Source organism: Bufo bufo, chromosome 6, assembly GCF_905171765.1.
Source record: "Bufo bufo chromosome 6, aBufBuf1.1, whole genome shotgun sequence".
In the NCBI taxonomy this organism is placed as follows: Eukaryota; Metazoa; Chordata; class Amphibia; order Anura; family Bufonidae; genus Bufo; species Bufo bufo.
Genome location: NC_053394.1, coordinates 167,353,442 through 167,367,174, shown reverse-complemented (window position 1 = coordinate 167,367,174; position 13,733 = coordinate 167,353,442). Strand labels below are relative to the sequence as shown.

The window sequence follows — 13,733 nt, the reverse complement described above, 5'->3', positions numbered from 1 at the left end:
GACAGTAACTTTAATTTTAGCACAGGCACAGCGCTCATCTCTTTACTAAAATACTACCTTACATTCAGCTCCTGCCTCCTCCCTCCACCCTCCAGTAACAAGTGCGGGCGGCAGCGCTCACTCACTGACGTCACGCGCCTGCGCCGCCTAGTGGGAGGAGCAGGCGTGTGACGTCAGTGAGTGAGCGCCGCCCCCCACACTGCCTGCTGTTACTGGAGCCAGCCCACTGACAGCAAAAAAATTAAAATGGCTCGGGAGTCGGCAGCCCGGGCCCCCCTGCCAGCCGGGCCCGGTACAACTGGGCCAGCTGTACTGGCCTATCAGCGGCCCTGCCGGAAACTACAGGCCGGTAAGTTTAACATCTGTTGTGGGTAAACTGTTTGAAGGTTTTCTGAGAGATGCTATCTTAGAGCATCTCAAGGGAAATAAGCAAATAACGCCATATCAACATGGCTTCGTGAGGGATCGGTCATGTCAAACTAATTTAATCAGTTTCTATGAGGAGGTAAGTTCTAGACTTGACAGCGGCGAATCAATGGATGTCGTATATCTGGACTTCTCCAAAGCATTTGACACTGTACCACATAAAAGGTTAGTATATAAAATGCTCGGACTGGGAGAAAACATCTGTAAGTGGGTAAGTAACTGGCTCAATGATAGAAAACAGAGGGTGGTTATTAATGGTACATACTCAGATTGGGTCACTGTCCCTAGTGGAGTACCTCAGGGGTCAGTATTGGGCCCTATTCTCTTCAATATATTTATTAATGATCTTGTAGAAGGCTTGCATAGTAAAATATCAATTTTCGCAGATGACACTAAGGCTACTTTCACACTAGCGTTCGGGTGTCCGCTCACGAGCGGCCCCGAACGCATCCGTCTGGCCCTAATGCATTCTCAGTGGAGGCGGATCCACTGAGAATGCATCCGCCTGCCAGCGCTCAGCCTCCGCTCCGTGAGCGGACACCTGAACGCTGCTTGCAGCGTTCGGGTGTCCGCCTGGCCGTGCGGAGGCGAGCGGATCCGTCCAGACTTATAATGGAAGTCAATGGGGACGGATCCGCTTGAAGATGACACTATATGGCTCAATCTTCAAGCGGATCCGTTCCCCATTGACTTTCAATGTAAAGTCTGAACGGATCCGCTCAGGCTACTTTCAGACTTAGAAAATTTTCTAAGTTATAATGCAGACGGATCCGTTCTGAACGGATGCAAACGTCTGCATTATCGGAGCGGATCCGTCTGATGAAACATCAGACGGATCCGCTCCGAACGCTAGTGTGAAAGTAGCTTTAACTGTGTAAAGTAATTAACACTGAAGAGGACAGTATACTGCTACAGAGGGATCTGGATAGATTGGAGGCTTGGGCAGAGAATTGGCAGATGAGGTTTAACACTGACAAATGTAAGGTTATGCACATGGGAAGGAATAATGCAAGTCACTCGTACACACTAAATGGTAAAACACTCGGTAACACTGACATGGAAAAGGATCTAGGAATTTTAATAAACAGCAAACTAAGCTGTAGAAAACAGTGTCAGGCAGCTGCTGCCAAGGCCAATAAGATAATGGGTTGCATCAAAAGGGGCATAGATGCCCGTGATGAGAACATATTCCTACCACTTTCCAAATCGCTAGTCAGACCACACATGGAGTACTGTGTACAGTTCTGGGCTCCTGTGAACAAGGCAGACATAGCAGAGCTGGAGAGGGTCCAGAGGAGGGCAACTAAAGTAATAACTGGAATGGGGAAACTACAGTACCCTGAAAGATTATCAAAATTAGGGTTATTCACTTTAGAAAAAAGACGACTGATGGGAGATATAATAAATATATCAGGGGTCAGTACAGAGATCTCTCCCATCATCTATTTATCCCCAGGACTGTGACAAAGGGGCATACTCTGCGTTTGGAGGAAAGAAGGTTTGTACACAAACATAGAAGAGGATTCTTTACGGTAAGAGCAGTGAGACTATGGAACTCTCTGCCTGAGGAGGTGGTGATGGTGAGTACAATAAAGGAATTCAAGAGGGGCCTGGATGTATTTCTGGAGTGTAATAATATTACAGGCTATAGCTACTAGAGAGGGGTCGTTGATCCAGGGAGTTATTCTGACTGTCTGATTGGAGTCGGGAAGGAATTTCTACCTCACAGGATTTTTTTGCCTTCCTATAAATGAACTTGCAGGATAACAGGCTGAACTGGATGGACAGATGTCTTTTTCAGCCTTATAAACTACGGTACTATGTAATAATGAAGCTTGCAAGGCAGATGGCAGCATGCGCAGTACAGGTTTCGTCCACTCTGTGAGCCTCATTATTGTACAGCATGTATAGCGATAGAAGAGATGCACGCCCAGATGACAGCGGAGGGGGCAATGGTCGGTGCATACACTGACTGGAGCTTCTGGTGCAACGACAACACACTAGTTGCACCAAGGGACTAATTAGCATAATATAAAACAGCACACATCTCTGAATCAGCAACACGGATCTACATGGCACATTTCCCATGCAGCTGAATTTACATCAAGGACCAAGGTAGGTGCTGACAGATTCCCTTTAAAAGCAATAAATATAACCTATGGAAAATACAGACAGGATTGGCTCCTAGTGGCCCTTTAGCCTGGCTGTCTGCTATGCCCAATTCTTCCTGCAGTTGCTCTGTCTCGAAAGTGGCCATAACAATATGGCACCCCGAGAAGACTACAACAACAAAAATGCCCTTTAGAAAAGACTGTAATGAGCATGCGCATCAAGGCGGGATCAGGTAGAGCACTAACTGTACTTCCGGTGCTCTGTCAGAGGCCAGTCAGGCACAGCTAGCGAGTCACGTGGTGCGCCCAGACAGGAAGTTTTAGGTAATGAGCCGAAGCTGCGCTTCTGAGGAGATGGTAATTTCCGGCATGAGTCAGTGGCGCTCAGTAAGTGCTCAGTGTATGTGAGTGTGCTCGGAGGCTCCTGACAGACGTTCTCCCGTCCTCCATACCCCTGCATTGTACCGCTCTAGGGACTGCCGTGCTGAAGATGCTCGGCGCCTAACGCCCGCCTGTGTGTCATAGTGTATGGTTGCATGGATATTAGTTCAGTAATTGATGCTTATTGCTCGGCCTTCTGTGGGTTACTATGTGGCCATTACATCCAGGCTTATGCTTCTCTCAGCTGCTCGGGTGACAAGGACTGATCCTCAGCACCTACTGGTCAGGGTTGTCATGGGGACATTCCGATTTTTATAGTTTTTAGTAGTTGCCCTCAAGTTGCCTGCAGTTCCCGGTTTATGTAGGGTACATTGGCGCAGCGGGATGACCAGTGTGGAAGGCTTTGGACAGTCCCATTTCCCACACTAGTAGATGGATCCGAGGGGTTTGTTGCATTACCCCTCAGGAATCAATTTGAATATACTGGAAAAGAAAATGGCAAATGTTTTTTGTTTTTTTTCATAGTTGGCATCACAGGGAAAGTGAAGCTGCACAGTTCCCATTGATACCCAATCCACTTGTCATATTCTCCAGGAGGGGGGGAATCATCTAGTAACCCAGACTGCTTTAATATTATATTTGTAAGTGGGTTTACCAGAAAGTCCCATCAAGCGGGCCCAGGAGCGGAGCATAATAGGAAGAACAGAGAATTCCTATAGACTGTATTACTATACTATTGAAGTCTATGGTATAAGTCCTCTAGCAGGCCTATAAAGTAAAAAAATAAAACATTTTCAAAATATAAACCCCCTCAAAGAATTCAAAATTCAACAGTATACAATAAACATAATTGATATTGCCATGTGCAAACTAGTAAAATATAACAGTCGTAATGGCAAAAAATCTAAATACGTGAATCATGGAGAAGATGCTCTGTTTCGGGCTGCAGTATTCTTGAACAATGGGGCGGATCCCAAAACATAGCATCATTCTTGATATACAGTGGGGAAAAAAAGTATTTGATACAGTGGGGATTTAGCAAGTTTTCCCACCTACAAAGAATGGAGAGGTCTGTAATTTTTTACATAGGTGCACTTCAACTGTGAGAGACAGAACTTAAAAAAAAAATCCAGAAAATCACATTGTGGGATTTTTAAATAATTAATTCTATAACTTCATAGATGAATTTTTACTGCAAAAAATTTTTTTTTTCCCAAACTTGGGTTAGGTTCCAAGTGGTACCTTGGAACCGAACCCAAGTTTGGGAAATGTTTTTTTTTTTTTTTTTTTTACAGTAAAAATTAATCTATGAAGTTAATATGCGGTCACGCGAGACTTCGCAAAGTAATAACTTCTGCTCATTGGAGCTAATACATTCTAATACTGTACTGAGCTCCTGCTCCTTACAGTATTAGAACGAAGTTTTATGCGAATCGACTTCAGGTGTTTCATCCAAAGTCGATTCGCTCATCCCTAGCTGCGATGATAACGCTAATTGCAGACATTTAACCCCTCAGATGCCATGGTAAAATGTGACCACAACATCTGAGAGCTAAAAAAAAACAGGAACACGCTCTCCTGGGACTGGAGTGCCTCTGCCTAGCAGCAGTCGGGAGAGCCGTTTATATCCTGTGTCAACCTCTTGATCCCAGACTGCTACAGCTATGTTGTGGAATCCCTGTCTATGGCAAGGCTCCCCAGGAACTAGGGCTGAAACGATTACTCGAGAAAGGCTACTTTCACATTAGCGTTTTTTTGCGGATCTGTCATGGATCTGCAAAAATGCTTCCGTTACAATAATACAACTGCATGCATTCGTCATGAACGGATCCGGTTGTATTATGTCTTATATAGCCAAGACAAATCCATTATGAACTCCATTGAAAGTCAATGGGGGACGGATCCGTTTTATATTGTGTCAGAGATAACGGATCTGTCCCCATTGACTTACATTGTGTGCCAGACGGATCCGTCTTGCTCCGCACCACATCGCGGACAGAAAAAAACGCTGCTTGCAGTGTTATTCTGTCCGCGATGGAAGCGCAATCAAACGGAACGGAGTGCATTTTAGTGCATTCCGTTTCATTCAATTCAGTTTTGTCCCCATTTACAATGAATGGGGACAAAACTGAAGAGTTTTCTTCCACTATTGACATCCTATGACGGATCTCAATAGCGGAATTGAAAACGCTAATGTGAAAGTAGCCTAAATCGACACAAAAAAATCCATGATGCCAATTTTTGGCATCGAGGATTCGCTTGTGTCATGTGACCACAGAGCGTTAGTAAAGCGCTTGCTATTTCTCACGCTCTGTGGTCCCCTGCCGGCCCGTACCACACTGCACTGCCCTCTTGACACATCGTCAGGTCATAGTGCACGTAAGCGCGCACTATGACCTGACGCTGTGTGACTTTATGACGACAATGCAGCGCGTGGCAGGGGCTTTGCTAGGTTATAACATTCGGGACCTGGGACCCTAATGTTTTGCCCCAGGCCCCGAATGTCCTGCCTGCCAGCTAGATACAACTATATTGCCATCCTGAGGATGGCAATACAATTCAATCTAATGCACTGGAAGAGCTGAAAGACCTGTGGTGGCATCACAGGTCATGTGACCAGTAAAACAGTCAGTGGTTGAGAAGGACCTGTGATGATATCACCATTATGTGACCAGTGCAGGAGAGGAGGGCAGTGAAGAGGAGAAGACCTGGGGTAAGAAGCTGTGGTGATGTCTGCTACATGAGGAGAGGTAAGTGAAGGGAGAGGAAGAGCAATGCTGGGAGTTGTGGTTATTTAACTGGGACTGTATGTTAGGGCTGAAGAGAGGGATGTTTCTTACATGGGACAGTGTGTTGGAGGTGGCTGAGGTCATGTTATTAACATGGGACTGTATGTTACAGGGGTCTGAGGGAAGGAGTGATGTTATTTACATGGGACTGAATGTTGAGGGGTGATGTTTACATGGGATTGCATGTTGGAGGTGGCTGGGGAGGGGGGGTATTATTTACTTGGGACTGTATGTTGAAGGTATGTAGAAGAGAATAAAGGGCTAGCCGACTGCCTTAATGAATACTTCTGTTCAGTTTTTACAAAAGAAAAAGGAGAAGGACCTCCACTAGAAAGGATGACTAATAAATCGTTTGATGCATGTATCTTTACAGAGGAAGATGTTCTAAGTTTGCTGTCTAAGGTGAAGACAAATAAGTCACAGGGGCCTGATGAGATACACCCAGAATTATTAAAAGAGCTTAGTGGTGAGCTGGCAAAACCGTTAACAGATTTATTTAACCAATCATTAGTAACAGGAGTCGTCCCGGAAGATTGGAAATGAGCAAATGTCGTGCCCATTCACAAGAAAGGTAGTAGGGAGGAATTGAGCAACTATAGACCAGTGAGTCTGACATCAATAGTAGGCAAATTAATGGAAACCCTATTAACCTCTTAAGGACACATGACGTACCGGTACGTCATGATGTCCTGGTACTTAAGGACACATGACGTACCGGTACGTCATGTGTTGTTCCGATCACTGCCGCCCGGCCGGCAGTGATCGGAACCCGGTGCCTGCTCAAATCATCGAGCAGGCACCTAGGCTAAAAGCGCGGTGACCCCCCCCATGTCGGCGATCGCGGCAAACCGCAGGTTAATTCAGACCTGCGGTTTGCTGCGATTTCTGCAGTTTCTGATCCCTGCGGTCCCTGACCGCGGGGATCAGAAACTTTAGTATTCCTAAAATAGATCTGTATCCCTCCCCCTGCACCCCCCGAGTGATTTTAGCCCGGTGGGAGGTGCAGGGGGAGGGTTGCGGGCGGTGCGGGAGACGGGCGGTGCGGCAGGCGGGATCGTGATCCTCCGCCCGCCTCCCCTTGTATAATCATTGGTTTCTAGTGGGTATACCAGGGTGCCAGCACATTGCTGGCACCCTGGTATAAACGGCTGACATCTGCCATGCGATGTCAGCCGTTAACCCTTTCCATACAGCGGTCCGTACGGACCGCTGTATGGAAAAGGTTGACAGCGCAGGGAGCTCCCTCCCTCTCCCATCGGGGGGCTGCTGTGCCTTTGCAGCCCCCCGATGGGAGAGGGAGAGAGCCCCCAGAGAGCCCTCAGCCCTGTGCTTACCCTTCCCCGTCTGCGCAGTTCTGAGCAGACGGGGAAGGTTCCCATGGCAACAGGACGCCTCTCAGGCGTCCTGCTGTCCATGGTGCTGAACAGATCTGTGCTAAAAGCATAGATCTGTTCAGTGTAAGTAAAATACAGTACAGAACAATATATATTGTACTGTACTGTATTATGCAGACATCAGACCCACTGGATCTTCAAGAATCAAGTGGGTCTGGGTCAAAAAAAAAGGGAAAAAAAAGTAAAAATCAAAAAACATATTTATCACTGATTAAAAATGAAAAAAATAAAATTCCCTACACATGTTTGGTATCGCCGCGTCCGTAACGACCTGATCTATAAAACGGTTATGTTACTTTACCCGAACGGTGAACGCCAAAAAAATAAAAAACTATGATGAAATTGAAATTTTGCCCACCTTACTTCCCAAAAAAGGTAATAAAAGTCATCAAAAAAGTCGCATGTACGCCAAAATAGTACCAATCAAACCGTCATCTCATCCCGCAAAAATCATACCCTACCCAAGATAATCGCCCAAAAACTGAAAAAACTATGGCTCTTAGACTATGGAAACACTAAAACATGATTTTTTTTGTTTCAAAAATGAAATCATTGTGTAAAACTTACATAAATAAATAAAAAAAGTATACATATTAGGTATCGCCGCGTCCGTATCGACCGGCTCTATAAAAATATCACATGATCTAACCCCTCAGATGACCACCGTAAAAAAATTAAAATAAAAACGGTGTAAAAAAAGCCATTTTTTGTCATCTTACGTCACAAAAAGTGTAATAGCATGCAATCAAAAAGTCATATGCACCCCAAAATAGATGCCAATCAAACCGTCATTTCATCCCGCAAAAAATGAGACCCTACTTAAGATAATCGCCCAAAAACTGAAAAAACTATGGCTCTTAGACTATGGAGACACTAAAACATTTTTTTTGTTTTAAAAATGAAATCATTGTGTAAAACTTACATAAATAAAAAAAATTGTATACATATTAGGTATCGCCGCGTCCGTGACAACCTGCTCTATAAAATTACCACATGATCTAACCTGTCAGATGAATGTTGTCAATAACAAAAAATAAAAACGTGCCAAAAAATCTATTTCTTGTTACCTTGCCGCACAAAAAGTGTAATATAGAGCAACCAAAAATCATATGTACCCTAAACTAGTACCAACAAAACTGCCACCCTATCCCGTAGTTTCTAAAATGGGGTCACTTTTTTGGAGTTTCTACTCTAGGGGTGCATCAGGGGGGCTTCAAATGGGACATGGTGTCAAAAAACCGGTCCTGCAAAATCTGCCTTCCAAAAACCGTATGGCGTTCCTTTCCTTCTGCGCCCTGCCGTGTGCCCGTACAGCAGTTTACGACCACATATGGGGTGTTTCTGTAAACTACAGAATCAGGGCCATAAATAATGAGTTTTGTTTGGCTGTTAACCCTTGCTTTGTAACTGGAAAAAAAAATATTAAAATGGAAAATCTGCCAAAAAAGTGAAATTTTGAAATTGTATCTCTATTTTCCATTAAATCTTGTGCAACACCTAAAGGGTTAACAAAGTTAGTAAAATCAGTTTTTAATACCTTGAGGGGTGTAGTTTCTTAGATGGGGTCACTTTTATGGAGTTTCTACTCCAGGGGTGCATCAGGGGGGCTTCAAATGGGACATGGTGCCAAAAAAACAGTCCAGCAAAATCAGCCCTCCAAAAACCAAACGGCGCATCTTTCACTCTACGCCCCGCTGTGTGCCCGTACAGTAGTTTACGGCCACATATGGGGTGTTTCTGTAAACAGCAGAGTCAGGGCAATAAAGATACAGTCTTGTTTGGCTGTTAACCCTTGCTTTGTTAGTGGAAAAAATGGGTTAAAATGGAAAATTAGGCAAAAAAATTAAATTCTCAAATTTCATCGCCATTTGCCAATAACTCCTGTGCAACACCTAAAGGGTTAACGATGTATGTAAAATCAGTTTTGAATAGCTTGAGGGGTGTAGTTTCTTAGATGGGGTCACTTTTAGGGAGTTTCTCATCTAGGGGTGCATCAGGGGGGCTTCAAATGGGACATGGTGTAAATAAACCAGTCCATAAAAATCAGCCCTCCAAAAACCATACGGCGCACCTTTCACTCTACGCCCCGCTGTGTGGCCGTACAGTAGTTTACGGCCACATATTGGGTGTTTCTGTAAACGGCAGAGTCAGGGCAATAAAGATACAGTCTTGTTTGGCTGTTAACCCTTGATTTGTTAGTGGAAAAAATGGGTTAAAATGAAAAATTAGACAAAAAAATGAAATTCTCAAATTTCCTCCCCATTTGCCAATAACTCTTGTGCAACACCTAAAGGGTTAACAACGTATGCAAAATCAGTTTTGAATACCTTGAGGGGTGTAGTTTCTTAGATGGGGTCATTTTTGGGTGGTTTCTATTATGTAAGCCTCGCAAAGTGACTTGAGACCTGAACTGGTCCCTAAAAATTTAGTTTTTGTAAATTTCTGAAAAATTTCAAGATTTGCTTCTAAACTTCTAAGCCTTGTAACATCCCCAAAAAATAAAATATCATTCCCAAAACAATTCAAACATGAAGTAGACATATGGGGAATGTAAAGTCATCACAATTTTTGGGGGTATTACTATGTATTACAGAAGTAGAGAAACTGAAACTTTGAAATTTGCAAATTTTTCCAAATTTTTGTTAAAATAGGTATTTTTTGGTGCAAAAAAAAAAAAATTTTTGACTTCATTTTACCAGTGTCATGAAGTACAATATGTGACGAAAAAACAATCTCAGAACGGCCTGGATAAGTCAAAGCGTTTTAAAGTTATCAGCACTTAAAGGGACTCTGGTCAGATTTGCAAAAAATGGCCTGGTCCTAAGGTGTAAAAAGGCTGTGTCCTTAAGGGGTTAAAGGATAGGATTGTGGAACATCTAAAATCCCATGGATTGCAAGATGAAAAACAACATGGGTTTACTTCAGGGAGATCATGTCAAACAAATCTTAGATAGATTTTTTTGACTGGGTGAATAAAATAATAGACGGTGGAGGTGCAGTAGACATCGCATATCTAGATTTTAGTAAGGCTTTTGACACTGTCCCACATAGAAGACTTATCAATAAACTGCAGTCATTGAGCATGGACTCCCATATTGTTGAGTGGATTAGGCAGTGGCTGAGTGACAGACAACAGAGGGTTGTAGTCAATGGAGAACATTCAAAACAAGGTCATGTTACCAGTGGGGTTCCACAGGGATCTGTACTGGGACCAATTTTGTTTAATATGGCATATGGCATATGGCTATCCTTCATATAAGATAGGGCCAGGGGCTATCCATAGTATTCAGATATATTGGGCAGACTAGATGGGCCAAATGGTTCTTATCTGCCGACACATTCTATGTTTCTATGAAGGCGGCTGGGGAGGAGGTGATGTTATGGAACTATGAACTATGGAACTCTCTGCCTGAAGAGGGGGTGATGGTGAGTACAATAAAAGAGTTCAAGAGGGGCCTGGATGTATTTCTGGAGTGTAATAACATTACAGGCTACGGCTACTAGAGAGGAGTCGTTGATCCAGGGAGTTATTCTGATTGCCTTATTGGAGTTGGGAAGGAATTTCCCGTGGGGAAAATTGGCTTGTACCTCACAGTTTTTTTTTTGTTTTTTTGCCTTCCTCTGGATCAGCTTGCAGGATAACAGGCCGAACTGGATGGACAAATGTCTTTTTTCGGCCTTATATACTATGTTACTATGTTACATGGGACTGTATTTTGGAGGGGACTGTAGATAGAGAGGGATGTTATTTACATGGGACTGTATATTGGAGGGGGCTGGAGAGATGGTGTGATGTTATTTACATGAGACTGTATGGTGGCGGGAGGAATATAATGGCACTGAGGGGGCAGCTGATGGCACTGGTGCGAAACCTGATGGCACTGGGGTGGTGGGGGGCTGATGAGTTTTTATAAAGGAAAACATTTTTTAAATTAGTTTTATGTTATTAGAGTACTTGATTAATTGTTGGATTAATTGATAGAATGCTCGATTACAAAAATAGTCGATAGCTGCAGCCCTAATAGGAACATAGTGAAATTCTAATCTTTTCTGAGAAAAGCAGTCTGATGATAGCTTTTGCAAGTTCCTAGGTGAACTTTTAAAAAGTGTAAAAAAAAAAAAAAAGTTTTAAAACTATAATTATTAAAAATATAAAAATTCTAATCCCCACCCTTCCCCAAAATGAAAATACTGTATTTTTTGCCCTATAAGATGCACCTGCCCATAAGACGCACCTAGGTTTTTGAGGAGGAAAATAATAAAAAATATTTTGAACCAAAAGGTGTGCTTTTGGTGGGTTTTGAACTAATGGTGGTCTGTGGATGACGCACTGTTATGGGGGATCTGTGTATGATGCACTGTTATGGGGGGATCTGTGGATGACGCACTGTTATGGGGGGATCTGTGGATGACGCACTGTTATGGGGGGATCTGTGGATGACGCACTGTTATGGGGGGATCTGTGGATGACGCACTGTTATGGGGGATCTGTGGATGACGCACTGTTATGGGGGGATCTGTGGATGACGCACTGTTATGGGGGGATCTGTGGATGACGCACTGTTATGGGGGGATCTGTGGATGACGCACTGTTATGGGGGGATCTGTGGATGACGCACTGTTATGGGGGGATCTGTGGATGACGCACTGTTATGGGGGGATCTGTGGATGACGCACGGTTATGGGGGGATCTGTGGATGACGCACTGTTATGGGGGGATTTGTGGATGACGCACTGTTATGGGGGGATCTGTGGATGACGCACTGTTATGGGGGATCTGTGGATGACGCACTGTTATGGGGGATCTGTGGATGACGCACTGTTATGGGGGATCTGTGGATGACGCAATAACAATTCTGGGGAGTCAATTCTTGTGACTCTATATTGTACCATTCCTCTATTATTCCCACTAGAACTTATGAACGAATTACTAGTAGTCTGCAATAAGGGTCCAGCTGGATGTTACCTGTTGACAGCACTGATTGAATAATGTCAGGCTGTGCAGGGACACCCCCATCTGGACCTTCACTGAAAACTGCCAGCAAGTCTTTCATAACTAATAACAGGAATAACAGAGGAATTGTGCAACATAAGGTCATAAGAATAGATGCTTCAGGATTGTTATTACATGGGAGGTGGGGGGGGGGGGGGGTGCAAGTAGTTTAACGACAGGTGAGAAATATAGATCTTAGGACAAACTCTTTAAACCTCATAAAATCACTGCAACAGTGACCTCAGTGGTACCGACCCCTCAGCGCAACAGTGACCTCAGTGGTGCCGATCCCTTCGTATTAGATATTTGAATTACTGTAACTTTCGTACTCCTCATCGGCTAAAAATACTCCTCAAAAATGGTAAGAGGAGTATTTTTACTCTTCCAGAAAAAATGTAGCGCGACCTCTGGTTATGGGGATCTGTGGATGACGCACTGTTACGGGGATCTGTGGATGACGCACTGTTACGGGGATCTGTGGATGACGCACTGTTACGGGGATCTGTGGATGACGCACTGTTACGGGGATCTGTGGATGACGCACTGTTATGGGGATCTGTGGATGACGCACTGTTATGGGGATCTGTGGATGACGCACTGTTATGGGGGCATCTGTGGATGACATATATCCTATATAGCATCTTATGCTATATATGTGTTATCCACAGATATCCCCCATAACAGTGTCTCTGTGTATGGTAAATAGTGACCCAATACAGGGGGTGGAGGCTGGCAACTGGTGTTGAAATCTCGGCGGAGCTCGGTGAAGTCACTGTACTCTATTACACCGGGCCCCGCTCACACCAGTATTCATATGTAAACTGTAGGTAATCGATATGTAAACTGCAAGGTAGGGCAATCCACATGGTACTCACTATGAAACTCCCGTACTAGCAGGCACTGCAGCCTGGCCGGTCACTCACTTCCTCACGTGCCTGCTTCATTAATAAAGTGGGAGGAGCATGCGCGTGAGGAAGTGAGTACTATGTGGATTGCCCTACCTTGCAGTTTACATATGGATTGCCTACAGTTTACATATGAATACTGGTGTGTGCGGGGCCCGGTATATTAGAGTACAGTGACTGCAGCTGGTGCTGTATCAGTGTTAGCGGAGTAGAAATGCATTTTCCCCCCACTTTTGGGAAAGAACAACTTGTCCCGCAAATAAACAAGCCCTCGCTATGTCAATGGAAAATTGCTCCGGGAAGGCCGGGAGTAACAAACGTAAACAGAAAATTACCTGGGGTAGAAAGGGTTAATGCAGGCATGGCTAACCTGCGGAACTCCAGCTGTTTTAAAACTACAACTCCCACCATTCCCTGCTGTAGGCTGATAGCTGTAGGTAGTTTGGGCATCCTGGGAGTTGTAGTTTAGCAACAGCTGGAGAGCCTCAGGTTGGCCATCCCTGGGTTAATGAGAACCTATTCTCTTTTATAGTTTGTACTTATTAAAACAATATACTAAACAAGGTCCTTTTTTTCCTAATTTGGTTTTATTTACTGATTCTGTTTTCCTTACATACTTGGGGAGTTATCTCGCCCGAGCCACATGCAGAGCCTTGTTAACAGTAGTTCAGAAAAATGCTTTATAGCAGCCACTTGGCAATAGGAATCTGTAGTCTAGAGTAGGGATCAACTGA

At 44.1% G+C, this 13,733-nt stretch overlaps 3 protein-coding genes across 5 annotated transcripts in view; 1 reads left to right on the top strand and 2 right to left on the bottom strand.

Moving 5' to 3' along the window:
- LOC121004097 (gastrula zinc finger protein XlCGF26.1-like) overlaps positions 1 to 13,733 on the bottom strand; it is a 705,032-nt gene that overhangs the window by 160,993 nt on the left and 530,306 nt on the right. The window lies entirely within an intron of this gene.
- Positions 1 to 13,733, bottom strand: part of LOC121004114 (zinc finger protein 566-like) — a 422,297-nt gene that overhangs the window by 395,352 nt on the left and 13,212 nt on the right. The gene's annotated exons all lie outside the window — the stretch shown is intronic.
- Positions 5,620 to 13,733, top strand: part of LOC121004092 (zinc finger protein 420-like) — a 66,922-nt gene continuing 58,808 nt past the window's right edge. For all 3 annotated transcript variants that reach the window (XM_040436178.1, XM_040436177.1, XM_040436179.1), the window contains exon 1: positions 5,620 to 5,668. The gene's annotated coding sequence lies outside the window, so the exon portion shown is untranslated. The remainder of the gene's footprint in view (positions 5,669 to 13,733) is intronic.